The sequence below is a fragment of the Phascolarctos cinereus genome, unplaced genomic scaffold, assembly GCF_003287225.1.
Source record: "Phascolarctos cinereus isolate Bilbo 61053 unplaced genomic scaffold, phaCin_HiC Scaffold_726;HRSCAF=1367, whole genome shotgun sequence".
Classification (NCBI taxonomy): Eukaryota; Metazoa; Chordata; class Mammalia; order Diprotodontia; family Phascolarctidae; genus Phascolarctos; species Phascolarctos cinereus.
The window spans coordinates 289346967-289371930 of NW_027556098.1; the positions used below are offsets into that span (position 1 = coordinate 289346967).

A 24964-nucleotide genomic window follows, 5' to 3' on the forward strand; every position below is an offset into this window, starting at 1 on the left:
TAATTTAATCAGCCAGAGCTAAGTTACTCCTTGGAAAGATTATTAGCTAAGAAGAGATGGTACAAATCATTCTCCCAAATGTGGGAATATATACAGATTCCAGGGGAAAGTGAGTGAAGTTTTAGACAGTATGTTTGGCAAAAAGGGTAACTCACAACTCCTTATTGCTGAAAGTCTCTTTCTCTCATTCACGGGATATGTAAGAAGTTCCCCTTGGCATGATTTATCTACATTACAGTTGTGAGTTGTCAATGTGCATAAGCTTATCTATCCTTTAATCCTCATGCAGACACTGCCACCAGCAGCTGCTGTCCCAAAGGACAATTTGAGGATACCAGTGGAATGACTGGAAGTCCAAGTTCCTCTAGACACTTGGAAGCTTTCAGGATCTTCCTTATGCCAGGTGGAAGAAGACAAGATTTAAAATAAAATACTTTTCCCCCTGCCCCCACAGCTAACCCCTGCTTCCAACCCCTTCACAGGAGATTATTGTAAAATGTGCCTTGTAAAAATCCTTGCTGAAACACAAATTTCTGCTAGCTGCTTAAATCATTTGCATTACAGTATTTTACAGATGCCCTGTAGGTGTGACTCTTTATTTCACCAATCTGAAAACCTTTCCTGTCATACAGCTCAACTTTGTTAAGTAAGCAAGTCAATTACATACTTGATCTAAAGTACCTGTCAAGGACATTAAAGTATCTGATTGGTTGATAATGCTTGTTTTTACCTCATGAAGATATCAGGGCATGAAAGGCTTAGAGTGGAATGGAGTAACTTGATTGGTTTACTTGGTCAACCTTGATTAACTGTGAATGAATTTAGAATCTTTCCTGAGAGGTGGTTTTGATAGGAATCTTTTCTGGGAAGTAAACAGGGGTCCCATCCAAAGTTGAAAAAACAAAACTGGACCTACATAACAGTTGGGTTAAGTATAGATCCAGAACCACCCACAATAATTAAGGCAGGGCTACTGCTCAAAGCGCAAGAAACCTAGTTGACAAAACCATTTTCTTCCCCAGCTGACTAGAAACATTATTTTCCAAATTTGAAAATGCTAAGATTTATACAGTGCCCACAGGAATGACTGCAGAGAATGTATAAGTTTCAGAATTGATTTGGGAATTACGTTTGCAGTCTTGAGCCAAGAGCTGTGCACAATTTGGTATTTTTCAGCCAATTCTTCTAAATATTACCAATCCAATATTAACTAATTAATATTAATCCAATATTAATCCAACTATCCGATTAAAAAAAAGGTTACCTGTCCTTCCCTTTTATTGTTCAGAAGATAGTTAAAAATTTTGTAAGTGAATTAAATAAATTTAATCATGCCTAGATTTACTCACTAGGCAGCTCCACTACTCCCCTGCAGAAGACTCTACGTCCACTGCAATGGGCATTATGGTGAAAAAACTATGGAACTTGTAGGGAATGTGTGGTTCAGAAATAGGATAAAGCTGCTAAAAGCATGAACAGTTTAGGGGAGCTGACCCAGGAGCATATTCTTATAAACAGTTATCTGGTCTATCTGGTAGACCCCTATCTATAAATGCTTCTTAAAACTGACTAAATTTTTCACTTCACTTTGTTATATTGCCTGAAATTTCACCAATTAGAAATTCATTTGAGGTAACTAGCCTTCTTCTAAAATATGCAAATACCTCTGGAAGATTTAAGGGGTTATTGATTATTTGCACATTAGCATGAATTAGCTCAATCAGGCTATTTTCTTTTTCACATTTAACTGATAACAATTACACACTGTGGAGCACCCTGGAGGGCACAGAAGATAAAAGGGAGTTCAGGCCAGGTCAGGGTGGATAGAATGATGGTGACTGGCCCTGCACTTAAAGGACTGAGGAAAAGGAAACTTAGGAGACAAAACAGTAGATGAATGAATGCCAAAAACAAACAGTACCTATTTCAAAATTTTGCTTAGGACCCAGAAAATCTTGCATCCAGGGAAGTGGAAAGAATTCTCTCTCTATCTTATCCTTATAAACTCCTAATCAACTTCATCCTGGGCTGTCAAGACCTCACATGCGGGCAAATGTAATTAGTACTATAATTTATCTATATTCTGGGTTAAATAAGCTTTTGTGGGTTAGCCTGAGAATTTAGACATCTATTACAAAATCGTTTCTATTGGAACATAGCTTCTGAACTGTACACAACTGATGTACAGACTTTTGTAACACATCCTCTATTTCATAAACGAGAGACTGCCTGTAGCAGGCAGTCAGAATTAGGGCTGTTGTAATTTTAATCTGGGTTATAAATATGACTTTTCACAGTGTTCAGCACATAGTATGTGCTTCTAATAAATGTCTGCTGCTTCAGAATTTGAAACTACACATACTTTAGCTGGGGTGGGGACAAACTGGCTCCATGATGTCCCCCAGTGGTATGTGTGAAGAACAGCAGCGAAGGTGAGTGATCCCAAGGAGAGAACTATGTAAAAGGGAAAGGGAAAAAGAGCCCTTCTAGATGGATGAAAAACAGAAAAGAGAGCAGTAGTGTGCTCAGTCAGAAAGGGAAAACAAAACAAAACACCCTGGGCTCTGCCAAAAGAAAGAGCAGTGTTCTGCCTGGTAAAGAAGGAGAGAGAGGAAAAAAGCAGCCAAATGCCAGTGAACAAGAAAGAATGGGTACCAGCTCCTTAAAAACTGCAAATGATGGGCAGAGGCTCATTGAATCCTCTTTTTTTTAACACAGGTTTGCAGAAAGGATCAATAGTTTCCCATTGTCTAAGATTCTAAATGAGGGACTGAGGAGGGAAGGGATGGATGATCACAGGAATGAAATTCTAACAAAATAAACAAATGATTCTGTTAAGGAAGGGAATGAGGACCTGTAAAAGAGACAACTGTGGATGTACAGGGAGCTCACTGACCAATTCAGATTTTTTTAAAAGAGGTACAGAAGATGGAAACAAAGTCAAGGAATTGACAATGATGGTGATGAATACAAAATCTCTGTCTCTGTCTCTCTCTCTCTCTCTCTCTCTCTCTCTCTCTCTCTCTCTCTCTCTTTTTCTCCTCTCCCTTTTTCCCTATCCTCTCTTACTCTCTTTCTCTCTCTCCATCTCTGTCTCTCTTGGATACTGTCAGGATTCCTAAAGTGCCAAGAATGTGCTAAGAATTTTTTTTAAAGTGCCATTTTAGAGAAACTGTGGTTCAGAAATATAAGAAGATACTGTGAAAATCAGTAAAAGTTTAGGGCAGACAGGCCCAGGAGCAAATTCTTAGACAGGATTGTCTGGTAACCCTCAATCTAAAATTCTTTCACTAACCCTTACTAAATTTTTCACTTCATTTTGTTACACTGCCTGAAATTTCCCCAATTAGAGATTCATTTGAGGTAACTAACACTGGAGACAAAAGATAAAACAGTATAAAATCATTACTTAGGTTAGATGTAATGATAACAGATGATGCTTTTAAAAGTCTGCCTACTCAAATTTTATTTTGTTTCTGCTTTCTCTATCCATAAACAGTGTGGCATAGTTAATAGGGAGCTGGCCTCAGTGCTTTTTAAGATTTGGTTTTAAGTCCTTACTGTGACACGTAATATTTGTGTAATGGTGGGCAAGTCACTTAAATTCTCAGCACTCTAGGTAACTGTCTAAGATTATAAACCTTTTTCCCTTTCTCATTTCCTCCATATCCTGGCATCCACTGAGATTGGACTCCCTCTTGATATCAGTATATCACATAACACCCTTTATAGTACTGGTTGCACTTCTAGTCACACCTGTCCCCCAAACTCCACCCAAAGGTTGTGATAGCAAAGTTAAAATACCTTTCTCTCCCCACTGTACTTCTAAATCCTTCCTCTACCATTCTCAAGAAGCAATCTCTCTTTTAAAGTTTGTTCAGTCTAAATTTATCATCCAATCAAGATTCTGGTAGCCATTTTCTTTCTTTTTTGTTTGTTTGTTTTTTTTTTTGTTTTGTTTTGTTTTTAGGCAATTGCGGTTAAGTGACTTGCCCAGGATCACACAGCTAGTAAGTGTCAAATGTTTTTGGTCTGAGGCTGGATTTGAATTCAGGTCCTCCTACTTCAGGGCTGGTGCTCTATCCACTGTGCCAGCTACCTGCCCCCTTTTGGTAGACATTTTCTACTGCCCCAGGGAATTCTCTCTTCTTTTTCAATGAGTTCAGTGCCTGGATAACACTTTACCTCTCTATCCAACACCTTCCCTCATAGTAGGGAATTTTAACATGCTACTAATGCTCTCTAAACACTCCACCTATCTAGTTTCTCTATCTATTCAGTTCCCTTGACCTACTCCTCTACTGCATATCAAACGCACACAGTGGTTGTTACACTATCATTGTCATCACTTATAACTCCTCTACTTCCTCGCTCTATATATCACAATATTTTGCCATTCTATCTTTCCCTGTCACTGTTCTTCATCCCCATAGTAACCTCAACCTCAAGCCCTTCAGTTCTTTCCCTGGCCATGACCCTATCCTGGCTATGCTCTACTCTCTTCCCTATCTTGATGAATCAATTTGATTATAAATCCCTCTCTACCGGTGAATCCTATAACCCCTAGTTCTGTCATTGGATACACCTTATTAAAACCAAACATTAAAATACTCCAACAGTCTGCCTTCTTGTCTACTATTTGTGTATCACCAAATGGGTCTGTAGAAAATCAAGAAACTATGCTGACTGTATCTGCTATAAATAGTTTGTGTTATACAATCTGAACTAAACCTTCAATGCAGCAAGGCAATCCTTTTTAACAACTCCCTAATGGATTTGCTAACCTACTATCCACAGGAGCTATTTCATACTTTTCTATGCCTCATTCAATCCCTTTCTCTCCACCTCTTACCAAGGACATCCCTTCATATTTAATTGATTTTTTAAAAATAAAACCATTCATTGTGAACTTCTTGTCAACTGGTCTTTATCTCATATCACTTAAGTATCTTTTCCCAGTATCTCTTCTTTTGCTGCTATGTCTAAGGAAGAGATGTCCTTTTCCTTGCCAAGGTAAACCCTTCTACATCATACATCCTTAATCTCAACCTATATTCTCAAGGAGATTGCCCCCACTTTCTCTTATCTTGTCTTTTACTGTCCACTGGCTCCTCCCCTGAGGTCTATGAACGCACAGACTACTCCCCTTACAAAACCTCCATTTTATCTGATGGTCCCCCAAACCTTTTTTTTTTAATATCCCTCCCTTCCTTAGATAAATTTCTTGAGAAAACCATATACACCACTGTCTTGACTTCTCTTCCTACTTGCTTCTAAACCCTCTGTTGTCTGGCTTCTGACATTTACTCTTTTCTGTCTGGTTGTCATGACATTACTCTTACATACTACTTCCACCCATCTGACTGTTCCTTTGAGCCTCCTTTGCTGGATAATGTTGCGTATCATTACCCCTAACTGTAGGTAAACCTCAAGACTCTGTCCTCGGTGTTCTTCTTTAATAAGAAGGGTCTGTGTACTCTCTTATTTATAGACTTCATCAGCTCCCCTATGTTAAATTATTATCTCTACACACATGACTGGTATATCTATACATTTAGCCCTGGTGTCTCCTCTGAGTTCTATTCTTACAACTGCCTATTGGCTTTTTCCAAAGGCATTTTCCATGGGTTCAAATTCAATATATTTAAAACAGAATTCATTATCATTCTACCCAAGACAATACTCTTTTAAACTTCTCAACTTCTATTAAACTTCTGTATTCTATTTTGATCATTCAGATTTGTAACTTTAACGTTATCATTGAATCTTCAATTTTCCTCAACCCATATATCCAATCAGTTGCCAAACCATGTTATTTTTACTTCCATAACATCCTCTGCTTTTACACCTTGTCTTTACTAAGATACATACTACCCCACTTCATGTCCTTGTTACTTCTCATCTGTACTATGACAATAGTCTCAAGATTGGCTTCCTTGCCTCAAGTCTCTTCCCTCCCTAATCCATTATCCACAGAGCAGCTAAGTTAATTTTTTTTAAACTATAGGTATGACCATGCCATTCCCTTACTGAGTAAAATCTGACAACTCCCTATAGACTCTTGGATCAAATATCATTTTACCTTAATCTTATCATTTCAATTTTTATATTTTATGACTTATGTAACTATTATTATAGTGGAATATATAATTAAAATGTATATGTAAATATGCAGAGGTAGCATGCAAAATTATGCTTTAATTGATAAAAGTCCACGACCCAAAGAGATGTTTATTCTAGACAATAGTTTGTGTGAAATAAGACACCGGGAAATTTAAAAGAACAAAATCTTACTATGAGTCAACAGAAATGATACAACAGACAAAAATGTTAATGCAATCCAAGACTACATTAAAGGAGATAAAGTGTCCAGAATGAGGGAGATGACATTCCCATTGTACTCTATTCTCATCAAACCTTGTCTAGAGAACTATGTTTCATTCTGGGAATTATATTTTTGAGAAGTGGTTAACAAGATAGAACTTGTCCAGAGAAGGACAACCAGGATGATGAGGTAATGAGAGGTCCTGTCATAGAAAATTCAACTGAAGGAACTAAGCAGCAATATCATAGGAAAGAGAGAAGTTGGGGGAATGGTCACATGATAGGTATTCTTATTGTAAGGTTTCTTATATGGACCTAAAATTTGAAGGTACCTCAATGGCTCAGATTTGACAGATGAGGAACCTAGAGGCCAGGGAGTTTAATACAGGTAATAACTGTCAGGGAAAGAGGGCTTAGATTTTTTTTTCTTGGATCCATTGGAAAAATATAGAGTTAGCATTTACATAACACTTTAAATTTTGTAATGTACTTTAAAAATATTATCTCATTTCATCCTCATGACAATCCTGGGAGGCGGGTGCTATAATTTGTTATTTTTATTTTAAGATGAGAAAATGATGACAGACAAAGGACAAGTGACTTTTCCAAGGTCACACGGCTAGTAAATATCTGATGCAAGATTTGCACTCAGGTCCAGCAGAGTTTAAACTTGAATCCTACTCTATCTACTGTATCACCTAGCTGCCAATAAGGGGTAGAAACAATGGGTTGAATTTGCAGTGGTGGTTTTCACACTAATATAATAGACAAATTTTGAGCATCATAGCCATGCAAATAGAATGTACTATGTAAGGATAATAATGTGTTCCTCATTTCTGGAGGACTTTAAAGAAAGGTTACTCAGCCACTTTCTTTTGATGTGGTAGAAGAGATTGTTATTAAGGTGCAGAACTAGAAGGTCCCTGAGGTCCTTTTCAAAACTAAGATTTTCTGAATCCATGATTATTCAAAAATCCCAAGTCAGTGTTCTTTCCTTTACAACATGTTGTTACCAAGGATTCTTTGGCTCCCTGAAATTATCTATTAAGAGTTTCAGTTCTCTCAGCAGTACTTTTCAAACACCACAATTTCCACTTTCCCTATCAGCAATTCCTTCCACATTAATGGTGCGTGTAGATTTCTTCTGGATAATCAGCACAGTCACTGCCTACAGGGCCTGCCCTTGTTTATTCATTGTCTCTTATTCTTACTGTCAGTATAGTCCACCCACTGCTGTCATTTCTTGGCCAGAATTGTCAATTTTTCCTTGTCTCACACTTCCTTCCAGTGAGTCTTTGTGATTCCTTCTATTAGGCAGTTGTTACCAGTATCTACCACCTTATTAGCTCCCATCCTTCAACCCATGCCTGGGTCTATAGGATGCTACTTTTGTGCTGTCTTTCTTTGCTTCTCAAAGTTCCTTACAATGTGCTCCCCCTTTTCCTAACTTTCACTAGAATGAAAGTTAGTGAATGACAAAAACCCCCTCATCATTATCAATATCAGGACACACAGGAGGCAATGTTTTTTGATGGAAATGAATTATACCAGAGTTTGGCATCTGATCCCACTTATGCTTATCAGATTGGAAATATATTCAACTGACTGTACAGTAAAAGTTTATACAAGTTTTATTATTATAGGTTTTCTACTAACTTTTTCGAGATGTGCACGTAAACATCCTTGTATATGAGATTTAATAAGGCATAGAAAAAGTATATTGTAGATATACTGTAATGATTAATTTTCATTACTGTATTAAAGAAGCTTGAGATCCCTGCAAGAAAGATCCTATTTAAGCATAAAGAATCTTTGTTGCATCTACTACTTATGCAGCTTATAAATTATATCTCCAGAATTTAGGAAGACAAAGCAAGTTTTCCCCACTGTCAGCATGTAAAGCCAATGTTGCTGTTCAAGAACAAGTCTCATGCATCATCAAAACAATTGCAAGCTAAGTTCTGATCCCATAATCGGCCCTGTTAGTGATGGCTGGTGGTGTGGCAGGCAGAAAGAACTGCCTGGCTTTCAGGTACCAGATTGAATTTCAGGTGGTGACACTGAGAAGAAATGCATCTCTTGACATAGTCTTACAAAACTAGTTACAGATGAAATTGCTGACAATATGGAACACATAAATGGAAACCTTTTCAAATTCAATGTCACTTGTTAAGGTTATGTATTTCTGTATTGAATTAGGATGCTTATATAACTTGAATTACATATCAAATATAATAGATGTAGCTTAATTAGCATGGAAAATCCTGTATTACAGCTACAAGTGATTCTTTTAAGCAAAAGTACTGCAATCCTAAATATCAGTGCAATATTAAGTTTTAATAACTTCAAGAATATAAATGATACATACTTAAAAGACATACATTGAAACTTTTACATTCAGTTTACAAATAGTTTTGTGAATTTTAAATCAGCAATTGACAAATTTTAATTTTGACAAATAGGGTACCCTGTCACTTCATTTTATAGTGTGAATGTGTGTGTGTGTATGTGTGTGGGTGTGGGTGTGTGCACATGAGACAGATGACACTTTTTCATACTGTTGAATAGGTAGAGGAGGTCCCCTTACTTGATAGCCTTAATCATCCAATCTTTCTCTCTCAGATTTTTTTTTTCTATTAAGCTTATATCAAAACTATCATGCATGGATTACAAATTCATTCCTTGAATGATTTTAAGGCAAAGTATCCATATACAACTCTTTTAGACAATAAGCAGCAACTGATGAAAGTTTTTTTTTTTTACAAAGTTTGAAATCAGTTAGAGCAATATATAGCCCAGGATTGTTGTCATGTTAAATTTTAATAATAAACTTATCATTATGTTCAAATTTAAATAATTGACTTTTCAAGGTTTTTTGTAACTTTGTAAAGTTTATACTTCTGAAGTCATTAAATTCAAAATCAAGCTAAGAATTTTCGGACACCCTGTATGTAGTTATTCAAGTATTATCAAAGAATAAATGAAGTTTTATAGTTCTTTCTTCCATTTTTGATTTAGTTCAATGTAACTAAATTCACTAAATTGGTATAGAATTTATTAACACTGTACAATATACCACATAACAATCAATAGATTGCTTTAATCTGTTTTTCAACTTATGAAGAACTTGTGATAAAGATATTTGTTACTTTCATGTTGAGTCTTTTCTGTATCACCCTAAAATACTGTAAAAGGAATAACCACTCACCACAACACATCCCGCTCAGTAGATCACTTGGCATTAATGTTATACAGCAAGTGTACTTCACTTCTCCCTACAGAAACCCATTCATGTAAAGAGTCATGGATTTGCAGTCAATTGCAAGGTATGGTTCAAGGTCCAGATCTGCCACTGTGTGACCCTGAGCAAGTCATTTCACTCCCTATACCTATTGCCTCATTTCTAAAACTGAAAAAGGAGGCATGATGATACTTCTACACCTTATAGAGCCTAGCTTGCTACAAAGGAAATGGAAAATGGGCACTCAGGTGGTATTTATCCTTATTGATACATGTCTTCCATCTACTGGAGACAAGAGTTAAGCCACAAAACTGAGTGTAAGTTGATACATTTTATAGAATTTAAGGTTTCAAAGAATAATTTACAAGGAATTAAGAGGATTAGCTTAATACATTTTCGTACCATAAATGGCAGAAATTGAAACAGAAATTAATATATCCAACTCATCTCTAATAATTTAATCAACTTGGTTGAAAACAATTATCTTGATCCCCTCAAGATTCCATACTATATCTTTCCCTTTACTGGCAAACTTATAGAAAACATAATCTACTATGCTTTATCACTACCTCCATTCACTCACATTTTGATTTGCAATATGGCTTCAAAACCCAAAACTCCACTGAAACTGGTCTCATAACGATATGATCCCTCACCTAATAACCTTTTCTCAATCCTAAGGATCATAAAAAAAAAAATGAACAAATGAAAAGCATTTATGAAGCTCTTAGAATAGATAAGCCATTATCCTAATCCTTAGGGATACAAATATAAAAAGCAAAAGAGTCTGTGCCCTCAAGGAGTTTACATTTTGATAGGCAAAAAAATATAACAGTGAGGATTGTTTTTTTTCTTTGGTTGGGAAATTACGAGGATGGCGAGTGGATCCACAGGTCAATTGATTGGGAACTCTTTTCCAGAAATGGCAGTATTGATTTGCTTACTGTTCTCCGAACAAGTACTGGAGTAGGAAGGGATTCAGTATATGAGTAGTGACATGTCATGAAGATGGCCTGAGAGTAGCATGAAGGGCCCTGGGCTCTGACTGGGCTCAATCTGGTGTCTGGTCTAAGGCTACTTCTGAGCATAGACATCCCTCAAATTTTATGTGACATTGCATTGGTTCACATGGCTCCTGACCAGGCACATGAAGGAGAAGTCTAGTGAACCTGGGGACACAGGCAGGGCAGAGGCAGTCTCAGTGACCTAGAGTTGGAAATATCTCAATTGATCCTCCTGCCCTAGACTCCTCACAAAATCTTCACTTCCCTAAGTAACTTTCACATCTTCTGTAGTTTCCAGTATAAGACAACTCAGTGTGATTCCTCAACCTTCTTGAATTTTTAGTATCATTTGACATTGGTAAACATACCCTTCTTCTGAGTATTCTATTCTCCTGTGTATAACCAGAGAGATCACTGGCTCTGCAGGATGTCTGATTACCTGAAGAAATATAACAATATCCATCTCTCACCCTTACTGGCCCATTTCCTTGTTGAGTATCATTTCAGATTCAAAAGCAATCTGGAGTATGTATATTTCAGATGTTATTTGAAGGATGAGTGAGATTTGGAAGGGAACAGGGTAGAAGAAGGGAAATTAACTGTTAGGACAACAATATGAATAAAGTGGGGATATCCATTTAGCACAATATGTGTGCTGTAAAGTGGAGAGAATTGCCTGATGACAATAGAGACAACACGTTGGAGAGTAGAGGACAAGAAACATGCAGATCAGTAAGTTATGGATACTACTCTTGATCTCAGCTAGTCACTAGCATAGTAGAGATTTAATAAATGTCTGTTGATTGATTTGTTGTTGTTATTGATGTTGTTATTGAAGACCTGCAAAATCAGGCATAAGGATTTCTACTAGAGGCAGGTAGATCTTCAAATTTTCCAGCATTTATACTTGAAGATTTTTGAGTAAATAATAACAATTAAAAGATGTTTAAAGATTAATCTGGCAGTGAGTGAGAAAGGAGAAAAACCACAGCCAGGAAGGGCAGCTGAGAAGCTCATGGAAAATCTGGCCATAAGTGAGACAGATCTGGAATAAAGGTATCAATGGGAGGAATGGAAAGAAAAGAAAGAGTGAAGTCTTTCAATGGAAACAAATGTACATGATTTGTTGAGGTCTGACACATTAATGGTTCACAGATTTTTGGGGGCTGATGCCCTATAAAACTGTATCTGTAAATGGAGGCTAAACAAGGAAACACCCCCGGGGTGAAAATGGATACTGGTTTTTACTGCTGCATTGAAATAGCCTTATAGATATGACTTTGGTAGTTGTATATTATGGGGAAGTAAGAGCTGAAGGCTCTCAAAAGAATACATTAATATCAATAGGTACCTTGGCCAGAAATATATCACAAGAAAAATATAGGTGCTTATCTTCAAAAAAAAAAACCTGGAGGAAATTAAGTCTGATTTGCTTCTTGACTATGTTTATGTGTACTGAACCATCTTTCCCTGTACTGAAAAAAATAGACTTGAACTGTCAAGAGATGTTGAGTCATTGTTATGCCAAATATGATTTGATGTATTCATTTTCATAGGTAAATTATGTTACAGGAGGGAACTCCTGAAGTTCCTCTGTAAGAGATCAATTTAGTCCCACAGCACACATAAGCATATTGTGGTGACTGATCTCAACAGTAGAATCAGACCTCTTCTCCTCTTCTCTTCTAAATCCCAATAGTTTTGATGCTCACAGATGTTTTCAAGACATTAACGAAGTAGGTTCTGTTCCTTGCTATTGGTTACTGATGCAGCTGTTAAGCTAATGAAGTCAGTATATTTTCAGTCTTAATTTTAGACATGTTTATTTTTGTTTTCATACAACAGCTGTGCTGTTAAGTACTAGGATTGATGTTCTGGGTAACCCTAAAATAAGATTAAAGTAATGTTATGTGCCCAGTTCAAGCACTTTTAGGCCTTCGCACTTCATCTATATTTAGGGGATACTTGGTTTCAGGATATAACGACAAATACTTTGATGCTAATAGGTCACATTGGCTAAATCCCTTGTTATTAAATTACTGAATTGGTCTGGCATTTTATTGACTCAATACTAAGTTTAAAAATGTGAATTGTGGGTTATACTAGCTACAAAAATTCTTATATGTCAAGTAATAATTGCAATAAAATAAAACATAGATGAAAAACCACAGTAAGACCTTACTTTATTATACGTATGGCTCATTGTGTGAAAACTGAAACCTTAACAAGTTCACAATTCTTGGACACAGGTAATCAAAGAGGAAAAATATCAAAGAAGATGAAGTCAAATGCCTAATGTATCCCTTCAGGCAAGAAAATGAACCAAAGCTTTTAGTATATCTAATTCATTCCAGTTCAATTGAAGGAACCTTGTCTGTTGTCACTATATGGAAGATCAGGCAGTTTGCTTGGGAAAAATAGTAGCAAGGAGTCTATTGAACATATAGTGCCGATGACCTGTCTTCTTTTTGCCTAAGAGGAGGACATTGGGGTCAGATGAAAGAGGACAAGAGGGAGAGCTTAAATGAAAGACTTCTATAAGACAAATAAGCAAAAGCTCAGAGGCAGCTCAGATACTACAGATGTTCTGCATCTGCTTGCTTGCCCACTGGGGACAGAGAGATAAAGAGATTAAGACATTTCCGCAAAGATGGTTAGACAAAGAGATCAGATAAACAACATGACAACTAAATTGAAGTTCAGTTTGTAGTCACAGCATAGAGAAAGTGAGCCAATCCAAATATTTTAATCCAATCCAATACTGAAGTTTTCATGGTAAAAGTGTCCTTATCAAAGTAGAGAATAAGCAAGTTGAGGTTATTAATGTCACTCACTTTGAGAGAGACAAACAAGCGACCTTTAAATAGAGCAACCTTTAAAAGTCATGTGTTGTTGACTCCACTGGGGTCTAGGTGTCTTCTATATTAGAGAAAGGAAATTCAAAGTTAAAAGTTAGTGTTATTATGGAAAGAATAGTAGCTGATAGTTACAACATGAATAGTACATTTGCTAAAATTCATAAATTTTCTTAGTAAACATTCTTACTAATGGTTGCATGATGAATGTTTTCTTTGTGTTCTTAGATCCACCTACTTCTCACCAATTCTATAAATTTTCTTTCTAAATTTGGAACCAATGAATATCTCAGGAAACGGAAATGTATGTGATCTATGGTAGTCACTCATCCTTCAAACACCTGCATTTGTAAGTAAATTTTATCAATAAAATTATATTCTAGAGCAACTGTTAAGCTTTTACCAAAAAGGCAGAAGGCACGTTTATATTAGCTAAGATTTTAAGAATAACTAGAAAGATTAGAAACTGTAACTTCACAGGTTATTCATAACATCAAAAGTAATTCCATCGCTATTGAATCCTGATTAAATGCTAGCCAATAACCAAGCAGCACTACAAATAATCGCTAGATGATGATAGCATTTGAATTGAGACAATGGAAAAAGTCTTCACTCTAGGATTGAACTTAATTCTAAACTTATTTTTACTTTCCCCTGAAATATGTAGCATACCTTTATTACTTCTCATAAGGACACTGCTCTTGGTAATCTATACATGGTTTAGATCTATAATTTCACTGGCATAGGGTATGCACAATGAGAAAGCTCCTTCAGCAATTGTAAGTATGAAACTGTTCTGCATCTATACTCTTCTGAAAGTGTTTGGGTCACTGAGAGGTCATACTATATAGTGGTTTCTAGAATAACTTCTCATTTTATATTCTTTTGACTGCTTCATTTAAATCCATGTTGATAAGCCAAAAACAATCACATAATTAAAGAAAGGAAACAAAAAAAGAAACACATGAATGCCATTTTTAAAGTTAAGATTAATTAAAAAAATTCTATAATTTAATGAACCAGTTGAGGTGCTAAGGCTAAATAATCCCAATATAATTACTTTATTTCATTCAGAAAGCTATTAAGATATATAGAGATGAGTATGAACATGCAAATACTTTCACTAATTCATGGAGACTCAAAAAACAAGCATATCCTCATTTACAAAAAAAAAAAAGAAAAACCTTGGAGATCCTTTATTCCATCATTAGGAGTGGGAAGGACATCATTGCAAATTAAATGAAAAGAATGTAAAGCTTCTAAAACTTCTGAATTAACTAACATACCTAAGAATAAGCACATAAGTCCAAGAGCTTTTCTTATAGGTATAATATACTAGTTTACCATAAATCATTGATCAGAAAAAGGAAAATGAAACTCAAAGAAGCAGTATATTGACAACAATCACTCAGTTGAAAAATAATCTAATTGCTGAAACTTTGAGGAAAGAAAGCTAAAAGTATGGAAGAGTAGACAATCCTTAAATGAAAAAGCAGAAACTTGTCTATCCCATAAATCAGGGAGTTGTATATCCCACAGAGCAAGAAATCATGTTGGATTCTGAGGACAGACAGCAAAAGTGAAAACTCAAGGTTTGTACAGGATATATGGCTGAGTAAGAAGCAGAAAAGAAATTTAAGACTGATTTGAATTAAGAGAAAAGCTATAAGAATAAAAGTCTGACATAGTAATAAAAGGCTTTAAGTTAGAGCATTCAGATACTTGACTCTCGATGCCATTTAGAACCAGTAAGATACCCCAATCAGAGAATAAGTGAGGTAAAAGAATAGGTGCTCTTCTGCAAGCAGACTCAAGCACAGCCACAAAAAAGGAAATGTGGAGTTTTACTTCATAGAGTTCTTCTATTTCTCATGTGGTCGGGAATGATCATATAAATATGAAACATTAAATGGAATTACTTTTCCAAGTACAGATACTGTACCACATAACTGTACGAAAAAATATAACAGAAAAGAGATATAATTTATTTAACCATTATTCAATTAAAATCAGATGAATCAATGGCATTGGAGAATGAATCAAAGACACAGAGAAGAAAAGTATAGAAAGGATTGTCAGAACAATGGCACTAAACCTGCCATCCTGTGGATTTACTACCTGTGTTCTTCTTCCAATTACAACCATTGTGTAATAAAAATTCAGAAAGTCTGATATCTGAGACTAAACCTACTATTTTCTTGACTCTGGGATAAATAGCATTGGGAGAAAAAAAATGGAGGAGGAAGGATTAAAAACACCTAAGTGTACAAGAGTCTGAAAAAGCCAAGGATAGAAAACAAAGAGCTTTATCACAGTAAAAACAAGAAGAAAAAAAAATTCAAAGTGAAAAATTCCTCTGGTAAAAGCAAAGATTACCATGCCAGGGTATTTGTTGTGGTGGTGGTGCTGGTGGTTTGTTGTAGTGGTGGTTAAGAGGCATAAGCAAGGCAACTCAGGCAACGGGCGAGAGCAGCAGCAGCAGCAGAGCGGAAGGGACAGCAGAGGAATACACTTTGCAGGAGGTCTAGCAGGTAGCCAGCCACAGCTAGAGTGTTAGCTAAGTAAACCTATGAATTTTAAATACAGACAGGGGATAGGAGGAAAGCGGGGGGAAATCTTTTATTACTTAGGAGGACAGGAAAATACCCGTAGACTACTGAGACTAGGAAGGAAACATCTCAAATCCTTCTGGAAGCAAACAGTCCTTTAAGCCCGAGGACATGCTAAATGAACCTTTTCACCAAGAGGCAGTGAGGCGCTCTGTGAGGCAAGAGAGAGAAAGAAGGGAGGGAGAGCCAGAGGAAGGGAAAGACACACACTCGCTCATCCACACACAGCTTGCGAGGAGAACACAGCCAGTCAGAGAGCGAGAGCGCTGGGGAAGAGCGACGACATTGGATGAGAAAATTTTGTACAAAAAAAAAACACCAACCAGAGGAGGTGCCTCACCTATTTCCCAATATAATCAAATCCAGAGTGGAAGGAAGCATAAACTGCAAGAAACCAGCAGTAAAAGTGCTATTTAAAGCTCTAGGCGGAGAAGATGCGTTCACCTGCGTCCCTTGTTCAGTGAGCGACAGTGGAAGGGAGAGGATTCCCTCTGGATGACTCCAAACTCCGCAGTTCTCTCCTCCCTCCCAGGCTGAGCAGAACCGCGAGGGACCGACTGCCTGCCTGCCTGCCTGCCTGTTAGATGTGAACTCGAGCCGGTTGGTGGCTGTCAAGAGGATGGGAGCCCGGGACTGAGAGGCACCAAGGCAGGTGGAGCGCGGACTGAGATTCTGTCACATCATCGGTGAGTGACTGAGATTTCTTCAACCAGGGTTTGGTGCCTGCTATTGCGCTTGGGCATCTTCTGGTAATGGCCAATGTTGGGCAGCAGAGCCCGGGCAGTCCATGCTTTCCTACTAGATTGTCAGCATATCCAAATTGCAGGGGGAAAGCCAGTTGGGGTCTGCTGAGGGCAGGGGTTGCTTTTGTTCCTGATTGGGGTGTTATTTTTGCGTGCCCTTTTCTCTGCTGAGATTTTTACGTCAGAAAAGTTGAAGCAAGAGTAAAATGTGACCTATTTATGTATCTCCTAATGTTCCCGAAACCAGAAACAGTTCCTTAAACTAGACAGTGGGGAAAATGGCATGCCAGGAAATCCTGAGGAGCCTCTGCAACATAAAATAAATATTCTGAAAGTAGGAAGCAGTTTGCAGGTGCTGAGCGCCTGACTGATGCCTGAGAAATATCTAGGTGGGAATCATTGACTCCAGGGTCCTTGCAATGTAGCAACTTATTAAAAAGCAGTAGTGATGTGCTGAAAGTAGAGTTCTACCAAGTTCAGGACACTTAGGAAAACAATAGCTTGAATTATAGCGAGGCAATGTCTGAAAGCTCAGGCAGGTTGTCAAAAATATTCAGATACTCTATCAGGTATGGGTGTCTTTAATTAAAAGTGTTAAGGGTGCTGACTTGAATACTTATGAGTACACTTCAACATGAGTTGAGAATTATCCTTTCAGCAAGCAAGCAATTGATTTTTCCCTTAAATAGGACCAAAAAACTTTATTCTATGTTCATTTTTATTCTCCTTTAGCATAGAAAATAAATACGAATACAGTATACCTATTTAAAAGCAAACTTCCAGGATCTTCATTTTTTACCTAGATATTTTACATGTATTTGTATTAATTTCTAAAATTACTTTATATAATTCTATGCTCTTAGTTAATTTTTTAAAGGAATATGCAAGGGAGCAATATGAAGAAGTTATATGGCCCAGCTACAGAAATAATATCAAACAATTAAAATTTGGGTGACATTTAAGAATTACTGGAGGTGTAATTAATTATCAGTGAATTATGCCAGAACTCCTACAGAAGTACTTTTGACATCCATGTTATTAACAAATGAGTTAATCATGATTAATATTATTATCCTGAATACCAAAGGAATTAGCAATGATTACAGCATTATCCTAAAATGTTATCAAAGAGTTTTAAGTAAATTTCAAATAACACACATATTTCTTTTCATGATTTTTTTTTCTGGGATCAACATGCTCGGGTTCTAATTTCATCTAAATTCTGAGTGCACCTATACATGTTACTTAAACTTGAAAGATGTATGTGTGTTCTGAGGTGAAATAATGAAGTAGGAAACAAATATATTCAGAGGGGGAAAAGTGAGTAGAAACAAAGGCTAGTTAAGTTGAGTGGATATGGTAAGGTATTGTTATATATCTAGTGCCTCGGAAGAAATAGAAAGTATTAGAGAAAAGGCAGTCAAGAAAGGGCAAAAACTACAAAAATAAGTGAAGAAAACTAGAGAAAAATTAATTAAAATATGTATATGTGTAAGAGTTGTGTCTCAATGTGGAAAGCTTCTGAATAACAGGAAGTGTATTATGGATATAAATGGGAATGTTTATAGAACAAAAAGTAGAAAACTTGAACAGAACCATTTTTTTCCCTCCAATTTAAAGTCTCTTTGGATCATGACCTTACAACTTGAGAAGAGAGGGTTACTAACTTGGGTGTGACCATATATGATAAGACACAATGTTAGAGCTCTTAACAATAGAGATCAAGCAAAAATAACCAACAGAAAGTCAGATTCAGACTTTTGAAGTTGGCAATTTAAATCCTGATGCATTGAGTATAGATACTAACGGCTTACTATGAACCAGGTCATAGAAAATCTCTACTTCTTGAATTTAAGAAGAGGTGACAGAAATACATGCACATTTACCAGGATAAGCCAAGGTCTAGCTCTTAGGCAATCAGAAACCATTATGGGAACTTATAACATACCTAAACAAATACTTAATTATTTACTAAGTTTAAAATTATTTTTAAAATAAATCACCAATGTCTACTCTTTACCTGTGTAGCTAGCTTTTGAAAATAATGATTAAATTAGTTTGATTAACATAGTTGTTTTATTTAACACTCTAAAATATATCCATCTCATGGTAAATTTTAAGTGTTGGATTGGAACTGAAAGCTGTCTTAGAGACAAGGACCAGAGGGTGTCAGTAAAGGGTAGAAAGCTTTCTGGATGAATAAAGGTAATTGTGTGCTTTCTGCTTGAATCAGTATGCGTAGTTTCTTTAGTTTCTACTAGATAGGATATAAGAGATTTTTTTAAAGTGTAATAAATGAAAGTTGTCTTGACCACAGAAACAGAGCAAAGGCAACTACAAAATGGCTGGTCAAAGTTAAGCTTGATTGGGTGATGTGAACCATTTTTATGCCATGAAAGAGTGCCGTGTAGTCCAATAGAAAGTGAACTAAAGCATTATTCCACTGACATATTTGACAAGTTTTGGTTCTGAAGTGGTTTTCCTGAATTTCGCCATTTTGTTCTCTACAGCATGGCACAAAGCTTTGGTTTCTCCTAATACTCTGAGCAATATCTCCTTTTTTTAATTTTTTCTTTGACTTTGGATATTTTTATCAAGTCAGAGGGTCCTTTATTTCCCCTCATAATTTTAAACATGCCAGAATATTTCAATAATCTGATACCTTTAAAATGTTCATTTCAGTATCCCAAGTTTATATAGCTGTTTCTCTTATTTCTAAAGCTAAGAATACTTAGAACTTTTTTTTAAATTTCCTGATGTCTCCTTAATTTTTTTTCTATTCTATTCTTTATAAGTATTCTAATATGTTGCATGAACTTCTTAGCAGTTTATAACAGGAAAGAGGCTGGTCGGAAGCTCAAAGCAGTAGAGTCCCTGCAGAGGTTTATTTTCTGAGCATCTGTGATCAATAACTCTACATTAGAGGCTTGTGCATTTTAAAAAATAATGAAATGCATAAACTCCTTAACACTTAAGCCTTATGACTTTAAAAAATTTACAAAATCTAATCAACCCACTTTTTATCTCCCTCCAACCTTTTCTGTTTATTGTCCTAATTTAAATTGTCAAAGATTTTCGAAAAAGCCATCCTATTAACATAATATTTAATAAGTTTCTTTGGTTTTAAGTTATGATTTGATAGGGTCAACAAAAGTAATGAACTATAAATACTTTGCCAGTGTTTAGGGATTCAGTGACTATTGGAAGAATTTTATAGTAACTTTGTTAATTCATCTATTTACTTTCTAAAAGGATTAAAATTGAGCATTGAAGTAGAGGTAGATAAAGAAATCAGATGTGGGGATAAATTATACCTAGCTAACTTGTTATGGAAATTCTATGAATTTACTTTCTTATCTTTCTTAATAGTTGAAGCAGCTAAATTAGGGAGTTTTCAGTTGTAACAGCTACCTTTTTTGCATGTTCTTTAGTTTTATGTATTGCAACTCATTTATAGTAACCTTTCTATCTGTTGCTTCTCACACTTCAATCTGGCCATAACATAAGGGTACTCTCTTCTTCAATGCCTTGAAATAGAAATGTGCTATAACTTCAGCCCCCAGAATAATACCACCATTCTGTTTGATTTAGGGAATATTTAAAATGTCCCCATATAACCCGGATGTGTGTGTGTGTGTGTGTATGTATTCATGCCTATAGTAAATCCCAAGATTACCTGATCTTTATTTAGGACTTTGAAGAAACTTGTACTGACAGTCTCTATGTGTGATTTTCCTAATACAGAATTTTTTAAGAGCGCTCACACAATTATTACAAAAAACTAAAAAAGGCATAATGGAGAAAAATGGAAAATAATGTTTTGTGTGTGTGTGTGTGTGTGTTTTGTTTTTTCATTTGAAAACAAAAGGGCTAATGTGGCTTTTGTTGATGAGTTTTACCTACTGGCTTTTCAAAATCTTTATGTATATGAATACCTTCACATGAATATACTCACTTAATTGGTTGAAGAATTTGGACACTCCCAAATGGGGTGAATTGGTCAGTAAGATGTTCTACTGTGGAAAGAGTTACCAAAAGATGATGTTCGTTCACTCTCCTCCTTGTGCCATCTAAGGGCATAAATATTTCTCAACTTTCTAAAAAATGATCCTACAAAGCCTAATTCCATGGCATGATTTATTATATATTTGGATGAACTTCCTGCTCAATGAAACATTACCTGCACCTCTTTGATCTGGACTACCTACATCTGATCCTTATTAAGTTTCTGTAGGCAATAATCCATGGTGGGGTGGGTACAGATGGAAATGTTTCCTTCAATCTGAGGAGTTGAGGACAATCTTTCCTGAACCATGAATGAAAAAGTTGGTCTACATAAATGAATCCATTATATGGGGACTAGGAAGCTACTCTCTACTATCCTTTCACCTTTTTATCTACTAATGAGGGAAAATATTTTACCTTCCCATTGAAGGTTTAACAGAAACATCCCCAGCATCACCTAACATTAGAATATCCTGATTACCATATATGGTAGTTGGAAACAGAATTTTTCTGTGCTTTTCAATTGACAGATGAATTAATAAAAATAGGAATAATATGACTGGTGTCCTGAATATACTGGTATTGGTCATAACATTCAACATGTAACTACACAGCCCAAAAATGGACATAATAGAATTTCTAACAACAATGGTAATAATAATAATAATTATTATTATTAGTGATAATAATAATTTACTATTACAGTCATTCATAGATTTGTCCAAAATCCTTTAGAACATTGCTGTGAATCTGTGTGGCATGTTGACTATTTCACGGAGATTTACTTTTCTTCCTTCTTACATTGCCCAACTGCATACTTTTTTTCAAGGACTAAGTAAATAAAATGAAACCCCAAACCATGCCTTCCTCGTAAAGCTGTATAAACAGCTTATAAAAGAGTATTTCAACACATTGTTAATTTTCTAATTTATCATAAATATAACATATCAATGACAAAGTTTGCTGAGACTGAAAAATTTCAAACAATGCAGAATCAGATTCAAACCCCAATGATTCAAATGAGCACAGTTTGAAAGACTCTGAAGAAACAAGTGAATGACAATCTATAATCCCCCTGTTTAGTTTATATGGAGTTTCAATATTGTAAAATATAACAAAGGATGTTTCCAAAGTACTTGAACACAAGAAACAATAAAAATCAATTTCCCAAGAACCTTCTCATTTAGTTAAGCTAAATCTACTTTTATATTTGCATAAAATACTTCAAATTTTCATTGCTCTTCGTTGTTTAGACTCTTATCTTCCCACCAAATGTGTATTTTTCACACACACACACACACACACACACACCCCACATATATATGTATGTATATATATTATATATATATATTACATATATATATATACATGTATAGAGATATATTATTTATTTGCATTTCTCATATTCAGTTTTATATAGTTGCCACACTGTAGCAATAATCACACAGACCTATTGACTATTAAATCTGGGGTAAACTTTTAACATTATCTAGTCCAAACTCCCTTTTTGCAGGTAAAGGAACTGAGCTCCAAAGAAATGAATTGGCTTATCCAGAGTCATACAGATAGTTAAATCAGAGCCAGGACTTTAAAACAAATCCCTTGAATCCCTTTCCAGTTCCATTTAACATTATAGACACTCTTTAAGGTGAGATCATAGTCCATTTTCACCAAAGCCTCTGGGATCTACCTTAGTATAATGAGCTTGTAATTATCATTTATATTACATGTACATTTGTAATTCTCAGAAACGTTGTGAGTGTGGACATATGCTTGGAGGAAGCTTCTGATGTTACATTTTCCATAATAGAAAGTGCAAAGCTTAGAAAATCAGTGTCAATTTATTGAAATATTTTGTGATCTTGAAGCATCATGGTTTTTAGTTGTGAATGCCTTAAGAGCACAGGAGAAAAGTTTGAAGACATCATTCAACAGATCAACAATGATCATTTGGCAACAAGCAGTAATGTTAAGCCAAACCTCAGTTCAGAAGCAAGGGATGGATCAAGGAGGTAGGGGATTTGAAAGTTGACACCAAGCTTTGGCAATACCTCAGCTAAAATAATGTTCAGTGTACATTTAACTGTATATGTGTAAAGGACCAACCATTTTCATTTGTCAATAGTTGCTGAATAGGCACTTTATTCAGAGAGATAAAATATTCAGTTGTTAGGGCACTCAATGAAATGGAAACTATAATTCATGTAAAGCAGTGTAGGCAAGGACTAACCTCCATTATTGCAAACTTGCATGGAGGTAGCAAAAAATAAAGATAAGTTGCTCTTGGAAAAAAAAAAGATTTTCTAATAAGTTTTTCAAAATAAGGATGAATTGTAATCTCAAGTAGTAGGCACCAATCTCTAGGGGTCATCTAGGAATGTGAATAAACTGATACTGTACGAGAATGGACTTCTTTGCTGCAGTAGGAAATGAACTTGGCACAGAATAGAACTGATGCTGTAACAGCATTAAATGGGCATTTTGAATGATCAAAAAATATTAAGCTCAGTTTTTCCTAACTTCTTTTAAAAAGCTGGGGGTATTTTACTTTTGAAAATAAATTTATTGAATCAGAGAAGGGAGAGAATCTTCTTGTTCTAGTAGCAAAGTCAAAAATTACATACATTCTGCTCTTTTAATACAGCAAAAGACTTTATTAAACATCCAGAATCAAATTATTAGGTGAATAAATTAACTGTTTTCTGGTAATATGTCTAAAACTAAAGTTGTCAAAAATGCCTCCATAGGAAAATCACTGAGGCTCTTGATAGATAATTGGAAATACTGAGATGCTACATTTTGTTTTAAAGAAGAACATTTCAAACCAATGACAAATATGATTAGATCACACAGTCCACTCTATTTTAGGCTATTCAAATAGTCACAGATGACACTTCCTCAGGTTTTAACTGGTAAGTACTTTTAAAATTTATTTTTTTAATTAGTTGAGAGATAAAATGTGGAACCACTCTTTTTGCTTTGTATATGCCATATGAAGATGATACTGAGGGCAGCTAAGTGGCGCAGTGGATAGAGCACTGACCCTGAAGTCAGGAGGACCTACGTTCAAATCCGGCCTCAGACCAAACACTTGACACTTACTAGCTGTGTGACCCTGGGCCAGTCACTTAATTCCAATTGCCTTAAAAAAACAACAACGACAAAAAGAAAAGATGATACTGAGATCTAGCTACCATTTATGTTAGTAAATATTATTGAAACAGTGTATAGCTTGTAGTCTCTTCCATAATGAGCATGCAACATATATACATTATTTAGTACAGTTTTGATAGTTTTTTTTTATACTAGAAACTCTAAATACATGAACTTCAAAGTGGCTGGCTTGGAATTCTTTAATATTTTTAAAGAATAATTGGTTTACCAAATTGGTTTGGGAATAGAAGATTCTTGGTATTATAAGACACATGAACTAATATTGGTCTTATGGATTCTTATTGCTTAAAAATTATAAAAAAAAAACAGAGAAATATTTTTATTTTGCACTCTTCCCTTTGGGCTTCCTGGGAAATACCCTTGAGAGTAAAACAAATGAAAAGTAATACATGCCATGAGGTTTAAAAAAGCTAACAATAATTAAGATGTAAAATTTTTAGTATTGGATTTAGCCCACAGGGATGTTGATATTAGTGTTCTTCTTCCAACTGAATCATCCCACCTATGAATATTGCACAGCATTGATTCTCTTAACTGTTGCTTCTGCTTCCCAGAATGGCAAAGTTATGCTGCAGTAAGTTGTGCTTCTGGATTCAGTTACTCATCATGAATTTCCTCAGTGGCTTTTCTCTCATTAAACTTGGGATTTTAGTTACTAATTCCATCTATTCTTGCAAATCTAAGTTGAAATGAACGTGGCTATGGTTTTAGTCAATGTGTGGTATGACTTTATATCACTGTGGGTATTTCCATTTGGCTACTAGTGCTGGTTACAAAGAATAATAAGACTAACACTATGCTGAATAGGACTTTTTGTGGTTGCTGTTAGTGTTATTGTTGTTCAAACCTGCAAGATTTTATTGGTGCTGAAAGGAACTACCAGAATGGAAATCCCGTCTACTAGTGCAGAAGGGTTATTGCTGTTTAATTTATCACTTTAGAGTTGCCTAGGGGCAGAAACAAGTTAAATGACTTGTCTCCATGCTCACACAACTGGTATATGTCAGAG

General features: G+C 35.6%; 1 protein-coding gene across 3 annotated transcripts in view; it reads left to right on the forward strand.

Annotated features, from left to right (window-relative positions):
- Positions 1-16290: 16290 nt before the first annotated feature.
- Positions 16291-24964, forward strand: part of CNTN5 (contactin 5) — a 1537434-nt gene continuing 1528760 nt past the window's right edge. For all 3 annotated transcript variants that reach the window (XM_078147163.1, XM_078147162.1, XM_020996136.2), the window contains exon 1: positions 16291-16719. The gene's annotated coding sequence lies outside the window, so the exon portion shown is untranslated. The remainder of the gene's footprint in view (positions 16720-24964) is intronic.